Below are 18,191 nucleotides of genomic sequence, written 5' to 3'. Positions count from 1 at the left end.
CAATAGGGAGAGAACACTCTCTAGAATAAAAATTAGACAATTAAAGAGTTCACATAAGAAATTGCACCTTAAAGCCAACAAGGATCACCAATTCATGTCCAGTTTGTCTACTTTTTAATTATTCAATTATAAACATTGTAATATATTACAATATACTTCCTCTTAAAGATATTTTTAATAATTAAATTGAAGAATAAGAGAGAAAAAGGTGTAGTCTTTTGAGTTATATGAAGTATTTCCTCTGGACAAAAAGCTATTTAAAGTGTATTTCACAATCCGCCCACTTAGGTGAGGCATTCGTCTGAGACGAGCACTTTTCTCTCGATACCTAGCATAGACGTTATTCTTGAATATAAAACTTTTTTCTCTCTTTAATCATAGAAAAGCTTTTTCCCCTTCCACACAATACACAATATATTTTTATTTGACCTTTATTTTAGTTTTACTACTTTAATCTAAAATATACTCTAGTCCCATTGAAAGTACACAACTTTAAGAAAGATGTTGACAATATTATCAGTGATGGAGGCAGTACTTGAGTCAAGTAGCATTCCATTCTAACATTATTAGTCAAACTTTTTTACGTTTCAGCCAGCTTTCATATGTTCCCAAGGAGCTTCTTCAACTTGTAACTATAGATGCTTTGCTCAATGATGTTACATGACATGCATTCAAGCTGTGCTACCTTTTGTGCCAGATGAGAAATTAGAAATACGCCAACCACATGCAGAGCGCTTGGTGCAACAGCACATGCGGAGGGATTTTTTTCTTTTCTTAGCTACAAGAAAAAAAAGTACTCCTTGTCCTTAAACTCTGAGCTTGTTGATAAAAATCAGAAGTCTACGATCTTGCCTTTGTGGATTTTGAAAGGCTTAGTCTAAAGATGTGTTTCTATAAAGACAGGTGATCCAATACGACTGCCTAACAAAATTAATTCCTAAAGCAAGGACGTAGCAGTAATACTAATACTACTACTACTATTACTACTACTAATAATAAATTATTTGCACAGAAATTTCGAGATGGAAATACACCAGCGCAAGCTGCTCCATGTGACCAGATTATATCTTTTGAATTGGCATAGCAGCGTGTGGTTTATTGTCCGAGATTATCCTTGTCTGCCAACAACATAAACAATTGTATGTTGTTGATCATGAGGCTTCTCGGGTTTAGTGTGAGTTCGACAGCAGCTGCCATGATAGTATTTAGAAGACCGTCTATACCGCATCTTGTGGATACACTACATTTTGGCACACATTCTTTTTTTTTGAGGAATTAACTAAATGTTTCTGGACAGATATTTGTTATACCAAGACTGACCTGTAAGAGGCAGCATGGTGCCACAAGGCATCCAGACTGCCAGAAAATGCAGAGAGGAACAAAGAGTGGTGCACGAGAAGAAATAGAAGTTACACTACAGGCTGCAGGTGAAAGTGCTTCTCCTTTTCATTTAGCTCGTGGTAAATGACTTTTGAGACACGGTATACAAACACTCAGCCTTACCAGTTGCTCCTCAATTTGTGCTCGACAAGAGCAAAAGCTTCAGTGAGCTTTGTAATTGGCTATTGTTTCACACAATCACGGCATCCACTCAAATGCGGCCCGATTGTCAGCGTGTGTGCCTGCGCCTTATCGTGAGCCATTAGGTGATAGTTGTAAAAACAATGGAGTACCCAGCTAATTCAGTGGCCAATTCTTTTAAACGTGAAATAATCACAGTTTTATCTCTCCTGACAGCAGGCAGGTCCACGGTCAACATACACGGTAGCTCGAGCAGATAATCGGCGATAACGACGTAAACATTAACATAAGCTGTTTGTGTCGTTCCGCCTCAAAACGTTGTATCCGTGGGGATTCATCACGTCTGTGAAGTGTGGCCTTTGTCGGCTTGTTTACGATTGAGCGCACGCGATTGGCTCAGCACGCGTTATCTCTAGTGGAAGTACTCCGATTTCAGTCGATTGTCGATAGCAGCTGCCGCTCTGTAGCTCTTCGGTTATAAGACCGATCTCGAGTTAGTGTGACCCCCGCCCCCTCATATCCCCCCTCCCTCAACACCTGCCTGTGCTGGGATTTTGCCAGGCCGCTGATACATTTAGCATGAGTTATGTCATTTTGGTAAACACCAGCACCATGAGTGATTGCCCCTCATGACAAACGTTTACAGCTTGAAGCGTGCATCTGGCCATTGGACAATTAGGTGGAAAATATTGTACGCAGGTTGAGAGTAAACATGAAATGAAGAATAGGGGGTTTATTTTTGTTTCCCCATATTTTTTTTTGTGCGAGCTGCGCTGCATAAAAAAAAGCCTTTTTAGATAAGCACTAAAATTGTGAAGTGATGTAATTAAAAGATTTGTGAATGGGAGATGTTATAGAACAACAATAACAATGGAAATTTAAAAGTGGCTGCAAGATAAAACTCTTTTAATTGATGTGTTTGGCACATTGCTATGCAAATTGCATCTGTATGTTCAAATGTGATTACTGAACCGTGCACAGTAGGAAAAATAGCATTTTTCTCATTAAAATATTATTGTTACTATGCAAAACATATTCTGTTTTACATCCACTATGTAAATCCTCATTCAGTTTATTAAATAATTTTTTTTCTTTGTTTTGGCACACTGCTACTGTGGTAATCACGATAGGGGTGAGGTACCTAAAGGTCGGAAGACACACCACAGTACCTTGATTGGTTGACAGGCAGTGGAGGGGAAAAATAGATGTCTCTCTCAGTCCATCGATCCATTTACAAAAGAGCTTCTTCCTCATTAGAACTTTGGTGAATATGAAATTGGCCATATTTGGACATGCAGGGTTTCCAATAGACAGTGATGAGATTTAGCAAACATTCCTGTTTGTAGCTTTAATGCGAGAAGACTCTTGACATTGACAAAGCAATGGGTCAACCTCAGAAGTAAGGCAATACTTCAAAAAAAGTTCAAGATCTGGCTGTTGGCCGTCATTACTCAGTGGGCCCCCTTCGAATGAGTTTGTTTTTCATTAGAGGAGCAAAGATGCTAGAAGGGTGCCATCTTTACTCATCCGCGCTTCGCCCCTCCTCGACCCTTGCGCAACAAACAAATCCTTGTGAGTGATGAACCTTTGGGCTATTTGGACATCTGTCTTCTCCCTCGTCGCCGAGGCAGCGAAAAGGTCCGGTTACAATGTCACGGGCTTCCTGAGACAGCATGGATTAACACTGGGTAGAGACACCTTCGTGGCCTGGGCCTCGGAGAGCCGCCATTAAGGGCCTGTCAATCTAGCGATGGGCTTTATGCTACTGTGGCCAGCTGGGAGGAAGAATCGCCTCAAGGTAAAAGTGTGATCATTACAGATTGATTCAGCCGCTGAAATTGTACGGCACTTTGTCCCAGTTGTTAAATTACTAATGTACTGAAGACCTGTGGTTCTCAGTAGGGTGGGGTACAGGGGCGCTCAGTTCACGACCGTGTTCTATTCCTGCAAAGGGAACATAATACAAATTAATTCAGTAGTCATTTAGCTTATTAGCACTCCAACTCACAAATTCAGGGAAACATCAAGAACGTCTCTTCAAAGAAAGAGGTCTCGTGTGCTTGCTCCAAAAGCTTAAAAATACATTTTTTTCTTTTTGTTTGTCCTATTTGAAAAATATCTATTAACGGTTTAGAATTCTGAAAAGTGTTTGCAAACGGCTATCAATCGTGTCTTGAAGCTATTGATGCAAGATGGAACACTTTGTTGCAAAAAAATAGTAAAAAAAATGAAATTGCAGCTGTGTCATTAAAGATGTAGCCTGCCAAACAATTTATCGAATTCTGTCAATGGATTTCACTTTGAATACAATGAGGCAAAGTGGAGTGAGCTGTATTTTGTTTTGGTTTTCTTGGATTTTATCCAACTTAAAAAGAAACCAAATCAATATTTAAGACTCATCAATTGATTTGGACAAGAGCAAGCAAACTATCAACGTCAGAGAATGCTCAACTTCTAAATCTGTTGATGCCTGACCAGCTGGCTGGGTGTCAAAAAAAAAGAAACGTGAGACCAAACTTATTGTGAAGCTCCTACATCACTTTTCGTAACGCCTGTTGCCACATCATATGTTCATATTTAACGTTATTTAATACATAAAAGCTGTATTTAGAATCTTGTGTTATGTAAATTAGTATTATGCCTCGTTAATTCACCTAACTAGAAATGATGAGGGAATTTGATGTATGTGACTGTGCTTTGCACACAACACTTGGCAACCATGATGGACTGGCAAAAAAAAAAAAAACTTGTTTCTTGGTGTGCTCTAAAGTTTGTATGAAAGTTATTGGTCAAATAATGTTGTGGTTTTCCGCTTTGGGCAGAGAAGTGTTGCTACTTACTAAAGTTGGCTGGGAACTGGATTTTTGTAGATGAGTTATGGCTAAAGTTTGAAGAAAAAGTCAGACAAAAGGCAATGTTTTTAAATTAGTACAAAAATACTTCCATTAGTACAAAAATACTTATTTGTGGCTTACTTGAGTACAATCTTCTGTTAATTCATTTAAATTTGGATTATTTAGAAATATAGTCGCTTCTCAACGTCATTTCAACATTTGTGTCCTCAAACATGCCGCAAATTTACTTTACCTCTCTCGAAAGTCAGATTTAATGCCATTTGCAGGTGCTCAGATATCGTCCCACTTTAGATCTCTCATTAAAATCTCCTAAATACATTATTGTTGAATCCAAGGTTTGACTTTTTGGCCATAATTCTAAAAGTACAGCACTGCACATCACTAAAGCCTTAGACAATTGACCATGCTGACTTTTGTTGAGTAAAATCTCATCCTTCATTTTCTGGGCCACTATATGAGGAAATGGGGCTCCTAAATTCAGTTCCGGTCCATTACAGTGCAATAAAGATAAAAAAAAAAATATATATTTTTGGACACCCTTTCCCTTGTCGCTTATAGTCCATCCTGAGCTGCAGGAAAACCTTTTCAAGTGCCAACATACACGTAAACACTTTGACAGGTGTTGATAGCGCCTGCTGCAATGATGGATGTTTGTCTCTTGGAGGCATGAACATGTTTACACACCCTTCCAACCTCAACTACATGCTTTTGAATTCTTCACGCCAAAACCCTTTTCAGTGGAGAAATTAAAACCCAATCATATCGAATGTTGTCATAGCCGCCACTCCTTCTAATGCGAATCCAATGATGATGAAGTATAATCGAATATTGGCTCCAAATGAGCGCAATACATGGATATGCATGAGAAATGGACTGATATGAAATGCCAGGATCCCTGGAATATTCGACGTGGGTGATAAGCAAAGTCAAATTGTCACGTTTCACCACTGTCTCCGAGCTCTAATGACTCAGTAATGACACCATTTGTCCATTTAGCCTCATTGGCTTTAATGCTGCACAGGACTCGCCAGCTTCCTCTGCCAGTCTCGCACAAGTGGACCATTGAGTGTATATGAGCAGAGAGAGGGAAAACCAGAAAAGTATTAACTTATTTTAGTCTTACGATTTGGGATTGTTAAATTAAAAGTTCGCTTGAGCAATGAAAAGAATACTAAATGTATCATTATAAAATAAATATGAGGCGAAAATAAAGTGTAAAATGACAGTAATAATGACTAAAAAATAAAACTGTATTCTAATAGATAGGTTTATATAGAAGGGTTTGAAAAAAAAATAGACTTTTAAATAGCTAAAAATCTTAGACTGCTGTAGATATTTATATCAATAAGTATGTTGTCTTTAAAATTTGATGAACATAAATACATGCAATACAAGTCAACAAATGGCTTAAAAGTAAATGCTGACCTTTGTGGGGCAACGTACATAAATTATGTCGCGAACAGTGACTGAACCGCTTATGTCGAGCTTTGCGTCATATTTTACTTTACATCACACCAGCTCAGTGGAATAGTGGTAGAGTGTCCGCCCTGAGACTGGAAGGTTTTGGGTTCAAACCCCGGCCGAGTCATACCAAAGACTATAAAAATGGGACCCATTGCCTCCCTGCTTGGCACTCAGCATTAAGGGTTGGAATTGGGGGGTTAGATCACCAAATGATTCCCGAGTGCGGCACCGCTGCTGCTCACTGCTCCCCTCTCCCCCAGGGGATGGATTAAGATCACACGGGGATGGGTTAAATGCAGAGGACAAATTTCACCACACCCAGATGTGTGTGTGACGATCATTGGGACTTTAACTTTAACAAGGATCTGAAGATCAATCCATCCATCCATCCATCCATCCATCCATCCATCCATCCATTTTCTGAACCGCTTAGTCCCCACGGGGGTCGCGGGAGTGCTGGAGCCTATCCCAGCCGTCATCCGGCAGTAGGCGGGGGACACCCTGAACCGGTTGCCAGCCAATCGCAGGGCACACAGGGACAAACAACCATTTGCACTCGCACTCACACCTAGGGACAATTAGGAGTCTCCAATCGGCCTACCAAGCATGTTTTTGGGATGCGGGAGGAAACCGGAGTGCCTGGAGAAAACCCACGCGGGCCCGGGGAGAACATGCAAACTCCACACAGGGAGGGCCGGAGGTGGAATCGAACCCGCACCCTCCTAACTGTGCTACCCAGTGCGCCACCGAGCCGCCGTCCATCAATCAATCAATTGTTATTTTAAACAGCTACATGCTTTAAATGTTATAAAACACCTTCCTCTAGATACATAATTCTAAAGGCATATTGTCATTTTAAATGGTTACTTGTACATCAATGTTGCTATAACTACATTTAGTTTGAAACAGACTTAGTCAACCACCAGTTTTTAGTTTAAAACATCAACTTATCAAAGGTTTTGGAATGTTCGCCTGCCTTTGACACCGCAAGAACTCCGTCAACCGAAACGGGTGGTCGGCTTTGCAAAGAAAGACGTGCACAAATGACTGCATCCGTCACCTTAAAGATGGCGTCATTAAAAGTAATATTGGCCGTTTAAATGTGGAGGATAAACACAGGAATGTAACGCTTGGTCGCAGAGTGCCGGATATAAAAGTGATGGAAAACTACTCGGGCTTGCTCAGCCCTGTTGTAAGTCTATTACATTTAATAGAATTACATTTAGAATGCATTTATATGGAAATTATTGGAAGTTATTTAATGTTTGGAAAAAAAAAGTCAGAAGTGAACTAGCTGTGTAGTTTTGTGGAGGAAGACATAGGCGTCAAAGGGCTTGCTTGTTTGGAAATGCAAATAGAAGGAAACTTTACCAGAGCAGGCTGAAATGTGATTGGGTAAAGAATAAATCTTTAGACTTGGTGAAGCAGCATGTGGCGCTTTACCTACTGGAGTTTTCCCTGTTAACTTTGTCAAGTCACGAGAATCAATTCGCCGTGAGACAGTAGCTGAACTCTTCACAGGAGAACCGCTGGCGAGACGGTCATCTCTGTCGCTGCGCCACGGTTTCAATGGTCCGTCAAATTATATTCTGATGTGAAATCGGTCCGTGGTGCATAAAAAGAGTTGGACAACGGACAGCTGCCCGAGAGAACTGCAATGGAATGTAATTAGGAAATAAAAATGCAAAACTGTTTAGTCTTTTATATAAAAATGACAAATCTACATTGACGATAAACCTTGTCCACATATTCCATAAATTTATCCATTAGGTTGGAGAAATAAAATTACCACCAAACAACAACACCGCTCAGATGAGAATCATGCCAATATATTTTTATGTTGCATGTGCATAATAAATAGAACAAAACTTTTCAGTGTACCAATTCTCTGGCTTCTAATTAAAAAAGTTGAAAATATAATCAATATTTTAAATAATTCCACAACCTTATAAACCTCAGAAATATTGCCCTATATTTTATTAATCAAAACATAGCAGTACATGTCTGCAAGAAGCTGAAAATTAATGATCCTTATTAGCATTGATGCTCTCGAGAAAGCCTTAAAAATTACAAATAAACAATCTAAGTAATTTTTGTGGGGACCCGAGATTCTTATTTAAATTCTTTATTTGTCTTGGTCAAACAAATACTACTTACATCAGCATATATTTATACGCCATAATTCTATTTTATGTTGAAACCTAGATATGGATGACATTATGAATATTAATGTTGGCAGTGAATTATGAATTAATTAATGAATACCCTCACGAGAACTTGTAGCATCGATTAATGAAAAATACATTTTGACCACTCAAGCTTAACATTCAAGGCAAGATTATTTTTTTTTTTTTGGAGAAGACTAATAAACTAGATTTAAGAGCTAGCTGCATGCATACCATTACGCATCTAATTAATGATAAATATTCTGCTCATAAATCACTGACGAGAAATTCACATCTCTGCACGTTCAGCATAATGCTGTGAAATCTTCACGGCAGACAGTATTTGAAATGTGTTTTGATCTGCTGGTAGGGTTGGAGTTGATAAAATTTGAAATCAATGTCAGTTATGGGTAGCTTTATCTAACGCTGCAAATTCCAGTTATTCGAGCGTCTCATTGATTTTTATTTTAACTGCTGTCAAGACGAGAAGAAACTCCACGCTAATTTGATTGCTGAAAGAAATGTTCTGTCAAGGTAAACCTTTGCAAACTCTGAGACATTACAGTGCTTAACAAACTCACTAGAGATGCCATTTTGGATTTGAAATGTAAGATTCTGCATTATAGCACTTCACAATGTCGTATTGGCCCATGGCTGAATTGATTTCACAAAGATATGTGAGCCGAGGAAGAATAATTTAGCTCTTCATTCAGGTGTACCTAATGTTATGGCTTGTGGACTCAGCTGCACTCAAAAGTTGTCTTCAGCACCAAGGACAGCAGCCACTATCTTTTCATTTCCACTCCCTCTTGACTTGGTACTCAGTGCGTGGCTTGTTAAAGCGTGTCATGTTCAGATGTTCTCGCTGTCATTGCTGCTCCACACAGCCCACGCGTGTCACAGGAGTGTGTGACTCCTACCCGCCTCTGCAACATCTTACACCTTCTGCTTTCTGGATCTCTAATTAGTGATCTTTACAACGTGAGTTGGACCAAAAAAAACTAACTTGAATTTAAAATGTATAAGACAATGTAGTTTAATGTGGACTTCAGCAAGCAAGAAGGGAATCCAGATGTGTGTCATCTATTGTAGCATGGACACAGATGGACAGTTTGAAAAGTAAATGTTTTGACGGAATTTTCAGATGGACCTGCACCAACTTTTTGAGAACAAGGAACTTTTTTTCATCTGTTACGCATTTGAGTCTATCCATCTGTCAGTGATGAGTGAAAATATAAATGGCGGTTTGGGAATTTGACTGAAAATTGGTCAACCCAGGGGAATTGTTTTCAGACAATTAAATTGTACGAATGGTGTCCAGCATCTGAGTCCATCCTTTTAAACTTGCTATCGAGAGCGAGTAACGAACTATCAGCTTTTTTTTTTTGTATGCTAGTTAGGTTGCTTGTCCTTTGATTTTGGATCTTGTTTGACTGGCATTTGAGGCAATCTGTTGGTGCTGTTTGACTAAAAAGAACACTGAAGAGAGATGTAGATGTTCTTTCCAACTCATTTGCCATCAGCCATATGCTCATCACTTGGAATTAAAACGTACTCTTATATATATGTGCGGTTAATATTTTGTTTTATTTTCAACTTGAATTGTTGAAACAACATTCCCAACCATATACCGAAAGGTTCTTGTCCTCATCCACCCTAAGCACCCACCCCTCCCCTTGGTTACCTCATCCGGTCCGCACCCCCCCCACCCCCACCCCTTTTACCGTCTGCATGGACCTCCCCCTTTTTTCTCGCCTCCAGTCTGAGCATCCCAGCCTCCTCTCCCTCCCACCCTCCACATCACACGCACACACACCTTCTCCAACCGCAAAGCCCGCCGCTGTGTGACAGGAAGCCACAGGAACGATATAGACCCAGCGAGTAACACACTCACACACACACATACACTGAGAGAGCTCCTTCCTGACGGACTTTTTTCTTCTTGTCATTCTGTGTGCACTATAGCGACCGAGCCCTGGATTTCCCCCCCCCCCCCCCGAGCATGAAAAGGATTGCCAGGATTGCCCAATTAGCCGCAATCCAGCATCAGCAGCAGCAGAAGCATCGCCGTCACAGAGCACCGGATGCTCCAGCAGAAGTTGTTGTCCGCGCAAGTCACACAGGGGGGCCGAGACTCGGAGGGGAGCATCTGATTTAGGTGAGTGCTCCGTGTGAGCTCTTTGTATGCATCTGTGCGTGGTCAGCATGGTTATTGTGGAGTGCAGTGAGCGCTGATTCTTTTTTATAAATGTATGCAAATGACTTGAGTGTATCTGTGTTTCCAGGACAGATTTTTCATTCCGCACACGTGTGTCGCATCTGTGTTATTGGATATGGAAAAAGGCTTGCTTCCTGTAAACCATGCATATCATGTTAGAAATAGGTTGAAAGCCAAGCTGGTTGCTTATGTGTTTATTTACATACATGTGTGCGCAAGAGAGTCTACTTAGTACTCAGTGGCGTGTGCATGTTCTTGTGTTTAGAATCATGTGAGCAAGTTTCGAAACGTCTCACTGTGCACCCAAAACAGACCAAGGACGTCTATGATCAATACACACTCTCCGAGTTCAGGGTGAGGGTTAAAGTTAGGATGATTTTCCCATTCAAAGAAATACTTCAATAGGATCAATCTAAAACCATAAAAGAAAAATGCATTTTCCAGGCATTCTTTTTAAAATTACTAGAAATCCCTTGCTGAAGTAAAACCTAGCATGTCACTACAAAGTTGTTTGACCTAAAAGTTCACATTGATTGTGCTGTTCCACCAGCACACTGCGAGGGGAGCTCATGCTCTTTTCCACTAAAGGTGTCACGCTTCTGGCCCAAGGCGAGATGGCTGCTAATGATCCTCCGATATCAACTCCACAGAATCGGCTTCTGTTGGGAAAAATGGGTCCCTGGAGCGATTCCAGACTCGAGTACCCGCCCGCCCCACATCCACCCCACTCCGTTTTTTTCCCATCGTGATGAGACGGCATTATATTTACAGCAGAGTAAATACATTCTGTGATTATAGTTTGGTCTCCCTCCAGATAAAAAAACCCCGCTGCCTTATAGTTGCAATGCCTCATTCGATTTGGTGGCCTTTTCATTTGCAATCCGCCGTAATCGTGTTCGCAAGGATCCCAGTGTCACAGAAAATGCCAACATTAGCGTTAAGCTGTATTTGCGTTTTGGCTTTTAAATGACCCAGTGTGGATGGTTTCTTTCAAGTCATGTTGTCAGCACTGGTCAGTGGTGATTTTGCAGAAGGGTGTGAATTCAGGCTTAAAACTAAGTATGACTAAAGCTGGCAGCATTGAACGATCCCTTGTGCCTGCTTTATCCTGGCAAAACCACAAAATGGTAATGAAATGTTTACACTTTGTCAGAGTTCTTCGAAGTACAAGCCCTTAATTCACCCAAAATAGTTTCTTCCAATCAGAAGTATCAAAATTAATTGACAAATTCATAACTAATTAATTATTAAAACTTTTTCAATAATCGCAAAAATGTTCAAATCCTGCGATTTTAGCATGTGACCATGTTCTGTCAAGTAAATTTAAGTACATCTCTTTGGAAATTTGGGGCACCGTGTCCAGAGCCCCTAAATTTAATTCATTTTCTCTTGCTCACAAAAATTGCTGCACATGCCAATTCTTGAACCAATTTTAACACAAAATAAAACATGACAAGAAAATATTTGCACTGAACTGCTCTGACCTTAATATTTTCTCCAGGTGATGGACAGTGATAAAAATCTAATTGTTTACAGTTGCACTGGACCATAAAGCTGCCTGTATCTTCTGAGAAAAATATCAGACAAAATATCTGGGTCACATAATGACATGCAACAACTGAAAGAAAAAAAAAGCTGCTGAGTCATTGAAGCCATGTCACCTCCAGTTAAGACTGGAATTACTCACACCCCGGCCTAATGTTTTATCTTTTATCTGTTTTATCTTTTGAAAATGATGGGGGGGGGAGCGGCTTCCGGCTTTGTTTTGACAAAAAATAATAGCTATTTTCATTTTTAATGAATAGCAAGGCTGTCGCATATTCGTTGTGAGTAGAACAAAGGTCATGATTGGTGTAAAGAAAGAATAATTTTCTATTTTAAGAGTTTTTTTACCACTTTTACCAAGAACTCACTTTCACTATGCAACATGAGATTTTGTAGGCATGTCTATCATGAATAGACGCACAAAAAACAGTGACGAATCTATGCCTATCAGGATAAATAGAACTAATATACATTTCACGCGTAAAGAACTTACTTGAACTCAAAATTTTGCCTGCATATGAATAATTTTAAACCACAAAGACTCTCAGTCTGGTACTTAATTGCAGCTGTGCGCACCATTCAAGTAAAAAGGCGGTTTGAAAACTGAAGTCTGTGCCGACTGAGCCTTTTGGGAGCCCGGGCAGGCACAGGAAATTATCACAATAGAGACGTTTTATTTTTATAAATTTTTGAGGCTTCCCGACTGCACAATTGCTCCTCTGAAGACTCACGTATGGTCCCACTAGCTCTATCTTTCACTTTCTGCCACTATACTCTTGTTCATTCTCTTAGCAGCATTTGTATTTGTTACAGATCCCTTCCAAAGCCTTAAATTAATCCTGAACTTGCAATCGGAATAGTTGCACTTTGTTACGTAAGATCTTGTACACTGGACGTCAATTCAAATGCTGTTGTTCTTCTCAATGCATTTTGAATTGTGCACAACTAGCCAACCAATCAAAATGAATGATTGTGCTGATTCAATTAATGCAAAATGTAAAACCTTCCTGGTCTGGATTGTTATCCAGCTGAACTAAATCTGGCCAAAGCCTAATGGGCTGCTGCGTTCACTTGGTATCGACTGCAAGATTTTGGGTTTTAGCTGGATCTTTTTACATATTAATTGGCTCTGGCCTATACAATTTCAAATGCAGAAAGACTAAAGAGATTGTAATTTGGCCTTGATTATGTGGCTGATTCAGTGATCAACTCAGTTGCCAATTAATTAGGAATGTAAAAATAATGCCATTAATCTTGCTTTTGTGAGGCTTTTAATCATTTTTTTCCCTTTAATGAAACGTTTCCAGAGAGGTTTGTGGTTATTTTAATTCTTTAATTTGTGGGCGAGCTTGAAATGAATTCTATAAATTACAGCGATGATATGCTGCTTCGCCTCAAGATAAGATTCTGATTTTCATATTCTTCGCAGCTTTAAGTATCTGTATTAAATTCTGCATTTCACATTATCTCTCATAACTCCTTCCAGGTAAAAAACACTATACGGTTGAATTAAAACGACATTTCCAGAGGCGGAGAACCAAAACGTCTTTTTGTGTGCCGCAGATAAATCATTCTCTCTCACAGCTTGTGCACAGGTGAGCCCAAAACAACCACTTGGGAGACAGAAATGGGAACGGGAGAGGATTTATTGTCAGCCTGAAGAGGCGCTGATGTTTGTAGGCGACGAGAGAGGAAGTGTCCGTAACCAAGTCACCTCTCTGACTATCGTCTGTAGCGTGAATTGCAGTATCACTTACTTTTCGTAGAATTGAATGCAGCTGGGCACCCCCGATCACGTAACACGTGTTTGTCAATTACTCGGCGCATGTTGAGAGAGGCCGTGGTTAAAAATCTGCCATAATAAAAGCTGTCACTTATGTCAGCAGTTCCCATTAGCAACATGTGGATGAGATCTTTCGAGCTCACTAACCACATCCTGTCACATCCAACCTGTCGGAAACATTGATTTGATAGCAATTAATACGCATTTGTGGTCAGCCCATGTTACTTCCTGGCTTGTTGCTATGGTAATACCGACCCCACTTGGCACACAGCTCTACCTTAATTTCGTACTTTATCATGAGGTGTAAATCTGCTTATTTAAGAATAAGTACCATGACAACCCCGTCTCGACTCTTTTGGATCTACTGATATAATTTTTCATTATTTTGGATGTAAATTAAAACGCTTGCAAACAAACCCGAAGGTTGTGGCCTTATTGCATTCAAACAAGACTCGCCTCAGGGTGAAGAATGTTATGAAAATCTAAAAAATAAGTATTAAATTGTCGATTTATTCTTGCTGATATAACAATGCGATTACCATAATTAAACTTGTGAAATAAATCTCATGGTGACCAAAACATTCAAATTTGATTTTCCTATATAAAAACAAATAAAATAAAGAGCTGAAAGCAACGACATTGTTGCATTATTGTGGGAATTTGCTATAATATAAAAAAAACCTTCTCAAAGTGGTACTATTTGGAGTTCAACCAAAAATATGCCTCAAGCGTCAAATACAACTTGCCATTAAAATAAGAATATAATATAATATGATATGATATAATAATATTAAAAGAATAATGTGAGACAAATCTAATAAGACAAGAATGGGACCCAATATTTGGACATATTGCACATATTAACTTCAGCGATAGCGACAAATAACTGCTCAGACGTGAATGATTATTTTGAGAAAAACAATGTTACAAGATACGTTTTGAAGGTTCTAAGGTAACATTGTAAAAGTAGTGCATTGGGGCCTAGATTGGACTCATCTACAGCCTTGTGTGCAAGTTGAGCCTTCCTCACACACTCTAAAAAACTGTAAATTGCCAATAGGTGTAAGCGTGAATGTTTGTTTATGCTGGAAATATGTCTAGGGTGTACCCCGCCTCTTGCTCCTAGTCAGCTGGGGTAGACTCCATCTCAGACACAACCCTCAGGAAGACGAGCAATATGCTTTCCATCTGCATAATTTAAAAGTGAATCATAAAAGTTGGTTTACTTACAGGAGCGAGGGTGAGGTCAGCTGTCAGCATGGTTTCTGCGAAAAAAGGAAATGGCGTTGAATATTTTAGTTATAGAACTTGAAGCTGGAGATGGAGCAAACGCCCAATGCGATGAATTATAAATGCGGTTTGGGAAAATTTATGACTTAATGCAAGATTATAAAAATATTTTGAAGTCTCTTAATTTAAAACGGCTCCCTGCTGAATTCCTTTTTTCTCTCCGTGATCATTCGCTGCGCCAAGGTTAGAGTGTCACAGTGGGAATATGTTTTGAGATGGCCGCTACCGTTCTCAGTCGGATTTTTCGAAGGTCCATTCTTCAATGCAGTGGGGGTTTGATCCCCAGCCGTTGTGACAATGTCGAAGTGTACTTGAGCAAGACACTGAACTCCCACTTGCTGGTATGAGGATCCAGTACGAATCGCTTTGAGTTGCAAAGGTACAAAAACGCTATAGCATTATATAAGTAGAGCCCATTTACCATTTAAAAATAGCCACCATAACAGGAAAAATGCAGAGTCATGCGTTTGCACAGGCTCTTAGGAAAGTGGAAAAAAACAACAACTCTTGAATAAATGAACATGTTTCAACAAAAGCTCAGAGGACCGCCATGTTGGCTCAGCTAGTTGAGACGGCAAAGTACAAGGAAGATGAAGTAGACATTATCATGCCAATGTCAGCTGTATTTGGTTCCACTTCATAGTAAAATAACCTCCTGCAATTTGCCCTACTGTGAGTGGCAGAAAAATTCCAGTACTTAGCCCCACATTTTTTTAAATAAATTCCTGTAGTCTCATTTGTAGTTATACCATAAATATGACCCCCCTCCCAAAAAAAACTTTTTATCATTTCAGATTCAACTCATATTAGCCTTAGAATAAATGGCTTATATTTTAATTTGGAAAACAGGCACCCGAACTGCAAGTGTATGCCATTTTAAAAATGTGTGAAAAGACTTTGGTCGATTGTTAGCTCGATTTTGACAGACATTGAGATTTTGTGTCATCTTAGGGTACTACAGAAGGAGTAAAACCGCAAATAATTTAGGCTCGGGTCTACAGAGAAAATGCAAATAAGTGAATTTATGAATAACAAAAAGCACAATGATACACTGCAAAACCACTCCCTGGAACAATGGAGGCCAGCTGGATGGTCTACCCTAGTTACTTCTCAAACTTTTGAGGCTCGCTGAAGCAAAGCTGCAAAGCTTTACTTTCATTGCTGATTATAAAATGTTGCAAGAAATTGTTGACCAGTGATAGCAATTAATTTATACATTTTAATCAACGAAGGATCTTTGGTCAAATACTCACTCATAGTGAATAGCAAGTACAACCAAATTAGGCATCATCCCTCCCATCTAACCCAACTCCATTCATTCATTCATTCATTCATTCATTCATTCATTCATTCATTCATTCATTCATTCATTCATTCATTCATTCATTCATTCATTCATATTTTCTAAATTGCTCGTTCTAATTTAGGATGCGCAGCTTTCCATCCTGGGTTGTTGAGGCTACTAAAAAAAAACAATCGCAGCAGTTCGGTCTTGGCAAAGCATGGCACGCTCGTGGCACTCCGCATAAAGATAGAGAGAGAGCAAAAAAAAAAAAAGACCCGCTGTGCTTTGTTGAGCAGCCACTGCGGGTTATACAACACAGTCAGAATGTCGAGGCGGAAGCTGTACTGAATGTTCAGAGACGTGTACTATCAACGAGATTTGTTGCGGAGCGAGCTCCTCTTGGTAAGAGGCAGCCCGGCTCGCGTGCGGCGTGGTCTCACTTCAAAGGAGACGGCAATTGGAAGGTGAATAAAAGCTGGTCAATTGGCCCTGAATTCCCTAAACTAAACTGCAATATCAGCAGTGCCAAGGAAGCAGGGCCATTTTCAGTTTAAATCACTCAGCCTTGCACATTGACACGAAGGCCAGGCGAACAGGGAGGAAGCAGGAAGTGCGCCGGTTTTATCAGTAATTATAGGAATGCTATTTTCTCCCGTCAGGATGGGGAGTAGCCATTCTTTAATCTTGACACATGGTCATCATGTAGCACACCTATTACGAGTCCGAAGTGTTTGAATTGTATTTCAGGGGAAATTGGGGTGACAGAGATGGAGAGTGTTGGGGGAAGTTAGAGCCCGAAGGAGGAATGGAATTTGACACAGGATAAAAGTTGAGTGCAATTATATGACTTCAAAAGCCCCACTGGCTTTGTCCAATGATTTTTAAGGGGAACATATGGGACCTCTAAAATCCCAACGGCGAGCCATGAACAGCTGGACAAAAATAAATCATAAATTGACGCTTCCCTTTACCCCTCAGAAAAAAAAAACATTTTGGACCTCAAAAAATTAACTGCTGAGTTCATGTGAAGAATGTTGCTAACCAAAACAGCAGCACCTACCATAACACGTGAACAGAAGAATATAAAAGTGGTGTTCTTCGTACACGTTATGTTCCTACTTAGTTGTGTGTTATTGTAAAAGTCACATTTTTCTGAGCACTTAGGAAACGTAAAGGCTCATTCGTTTTCTGAGAGTCGTCACTTGAACAAATAATCCTTTCCCTTAGATCGACATTCCATTTTTTCTTTATAGTGCAACGTGATCAGCTCTTAATGAAGTCCTTGTGTCGTCAGTTCTGAAGTTCTTTCATTATGTACCGTAAGTATAACATGCCTCAATCTGTATTTCAACAGACTACATTATTTTTTCATACTTACTTCAGGTTGTAAATAAATTTCCCTGAGTAGTATTAAATAACATCAGGTTATGTTGTGCCAGCTTTCATTGCCTTTGGCCATAATATTCAAACTCAAACTTGAAATAAAGTGTAATATCCTGGTAATAATGTTCAATATTGCTCCAAAAGTGCTTCTTCCTTTTGTAGAAACATGCAATATTTTGCCTGACGTGAAATTGCGAGGCTTTTATTTTTCACCCCATGGGCTGTCTTTGAACAATTATAAAACACATTCAGGAAAAAAATGAATTGTTTTGCTTTTGGGATGTTTGCGCATCGCAAATCATCCGATGGCAATAAAGCCAATACTGGAGAGTGTGTTGCAATATCTCTTTTGATTTCCACCAGGCAAGAAGCTTCAGTGCTTTTACACCCCCCCCCCCCCCCCCCCCACACAATAAGTTGTTGAATATGCAGAAAACCTTTAGCACACCCTGCCAGTCTACTTTTTCTAATTTTAGCATATAACTCAAGTGGAGCTGTTTCAATCATCTTATATATTTTTTGTTCTTTGGGAAAAAGAGGAGACAAACAGTTCCCTTAGAACTCAGAATAAAGAAACCCAAATCAACCTATTTTTGAAAAAAATGTCATTTTAGCACTTGTATCCTGCCGGTTCTATGAGCGCTTTTCAAGCAGATGATAGAAAAGGTTTGTATTTCTTTCA

The 18,191-nt window shown here is 39.6% G+C and overlaps 1 protein-coding gene across 1 annotated transcript in view; it reads left to right on the top strand.

The window, feature by feature from the left end:
- Positions 1-9,786: 9,786 nt before the first annotated feature.
- brinp1 (bone morphogenetic protein/retinoic acid inducible neural-specific 1) overlaps positions 9,787-18,191 on the top strand; it is an 84,816-nt gene continuing 76,411 nt past the window's right edge. The window contains exon 1 of the mRNA XM_037265313.1: positions 9,787-10,163. The gene's annotated coding sequence lies outside the window, so the exon portion shown is untranslated. The remainder of the gene's footprint in view (positions 10,164-18,191) is intronic.

This window comes from Syngnathus acus, chromosome 12, assembly GCF_901709675.1.
Source record: "Syngnathus acus chromosome 12, fSynAcu1.2, whole genome shotgun sequence".
NCBI lineage: Eukaryota > Metazoa > Chordata > Actinopteri > Syngnathiformes > Syngnathidae > Syngnathus > Syngnathus acus.
This window is presented reverse-complemented; position numbering and strand designations above follow the sequence as displayed.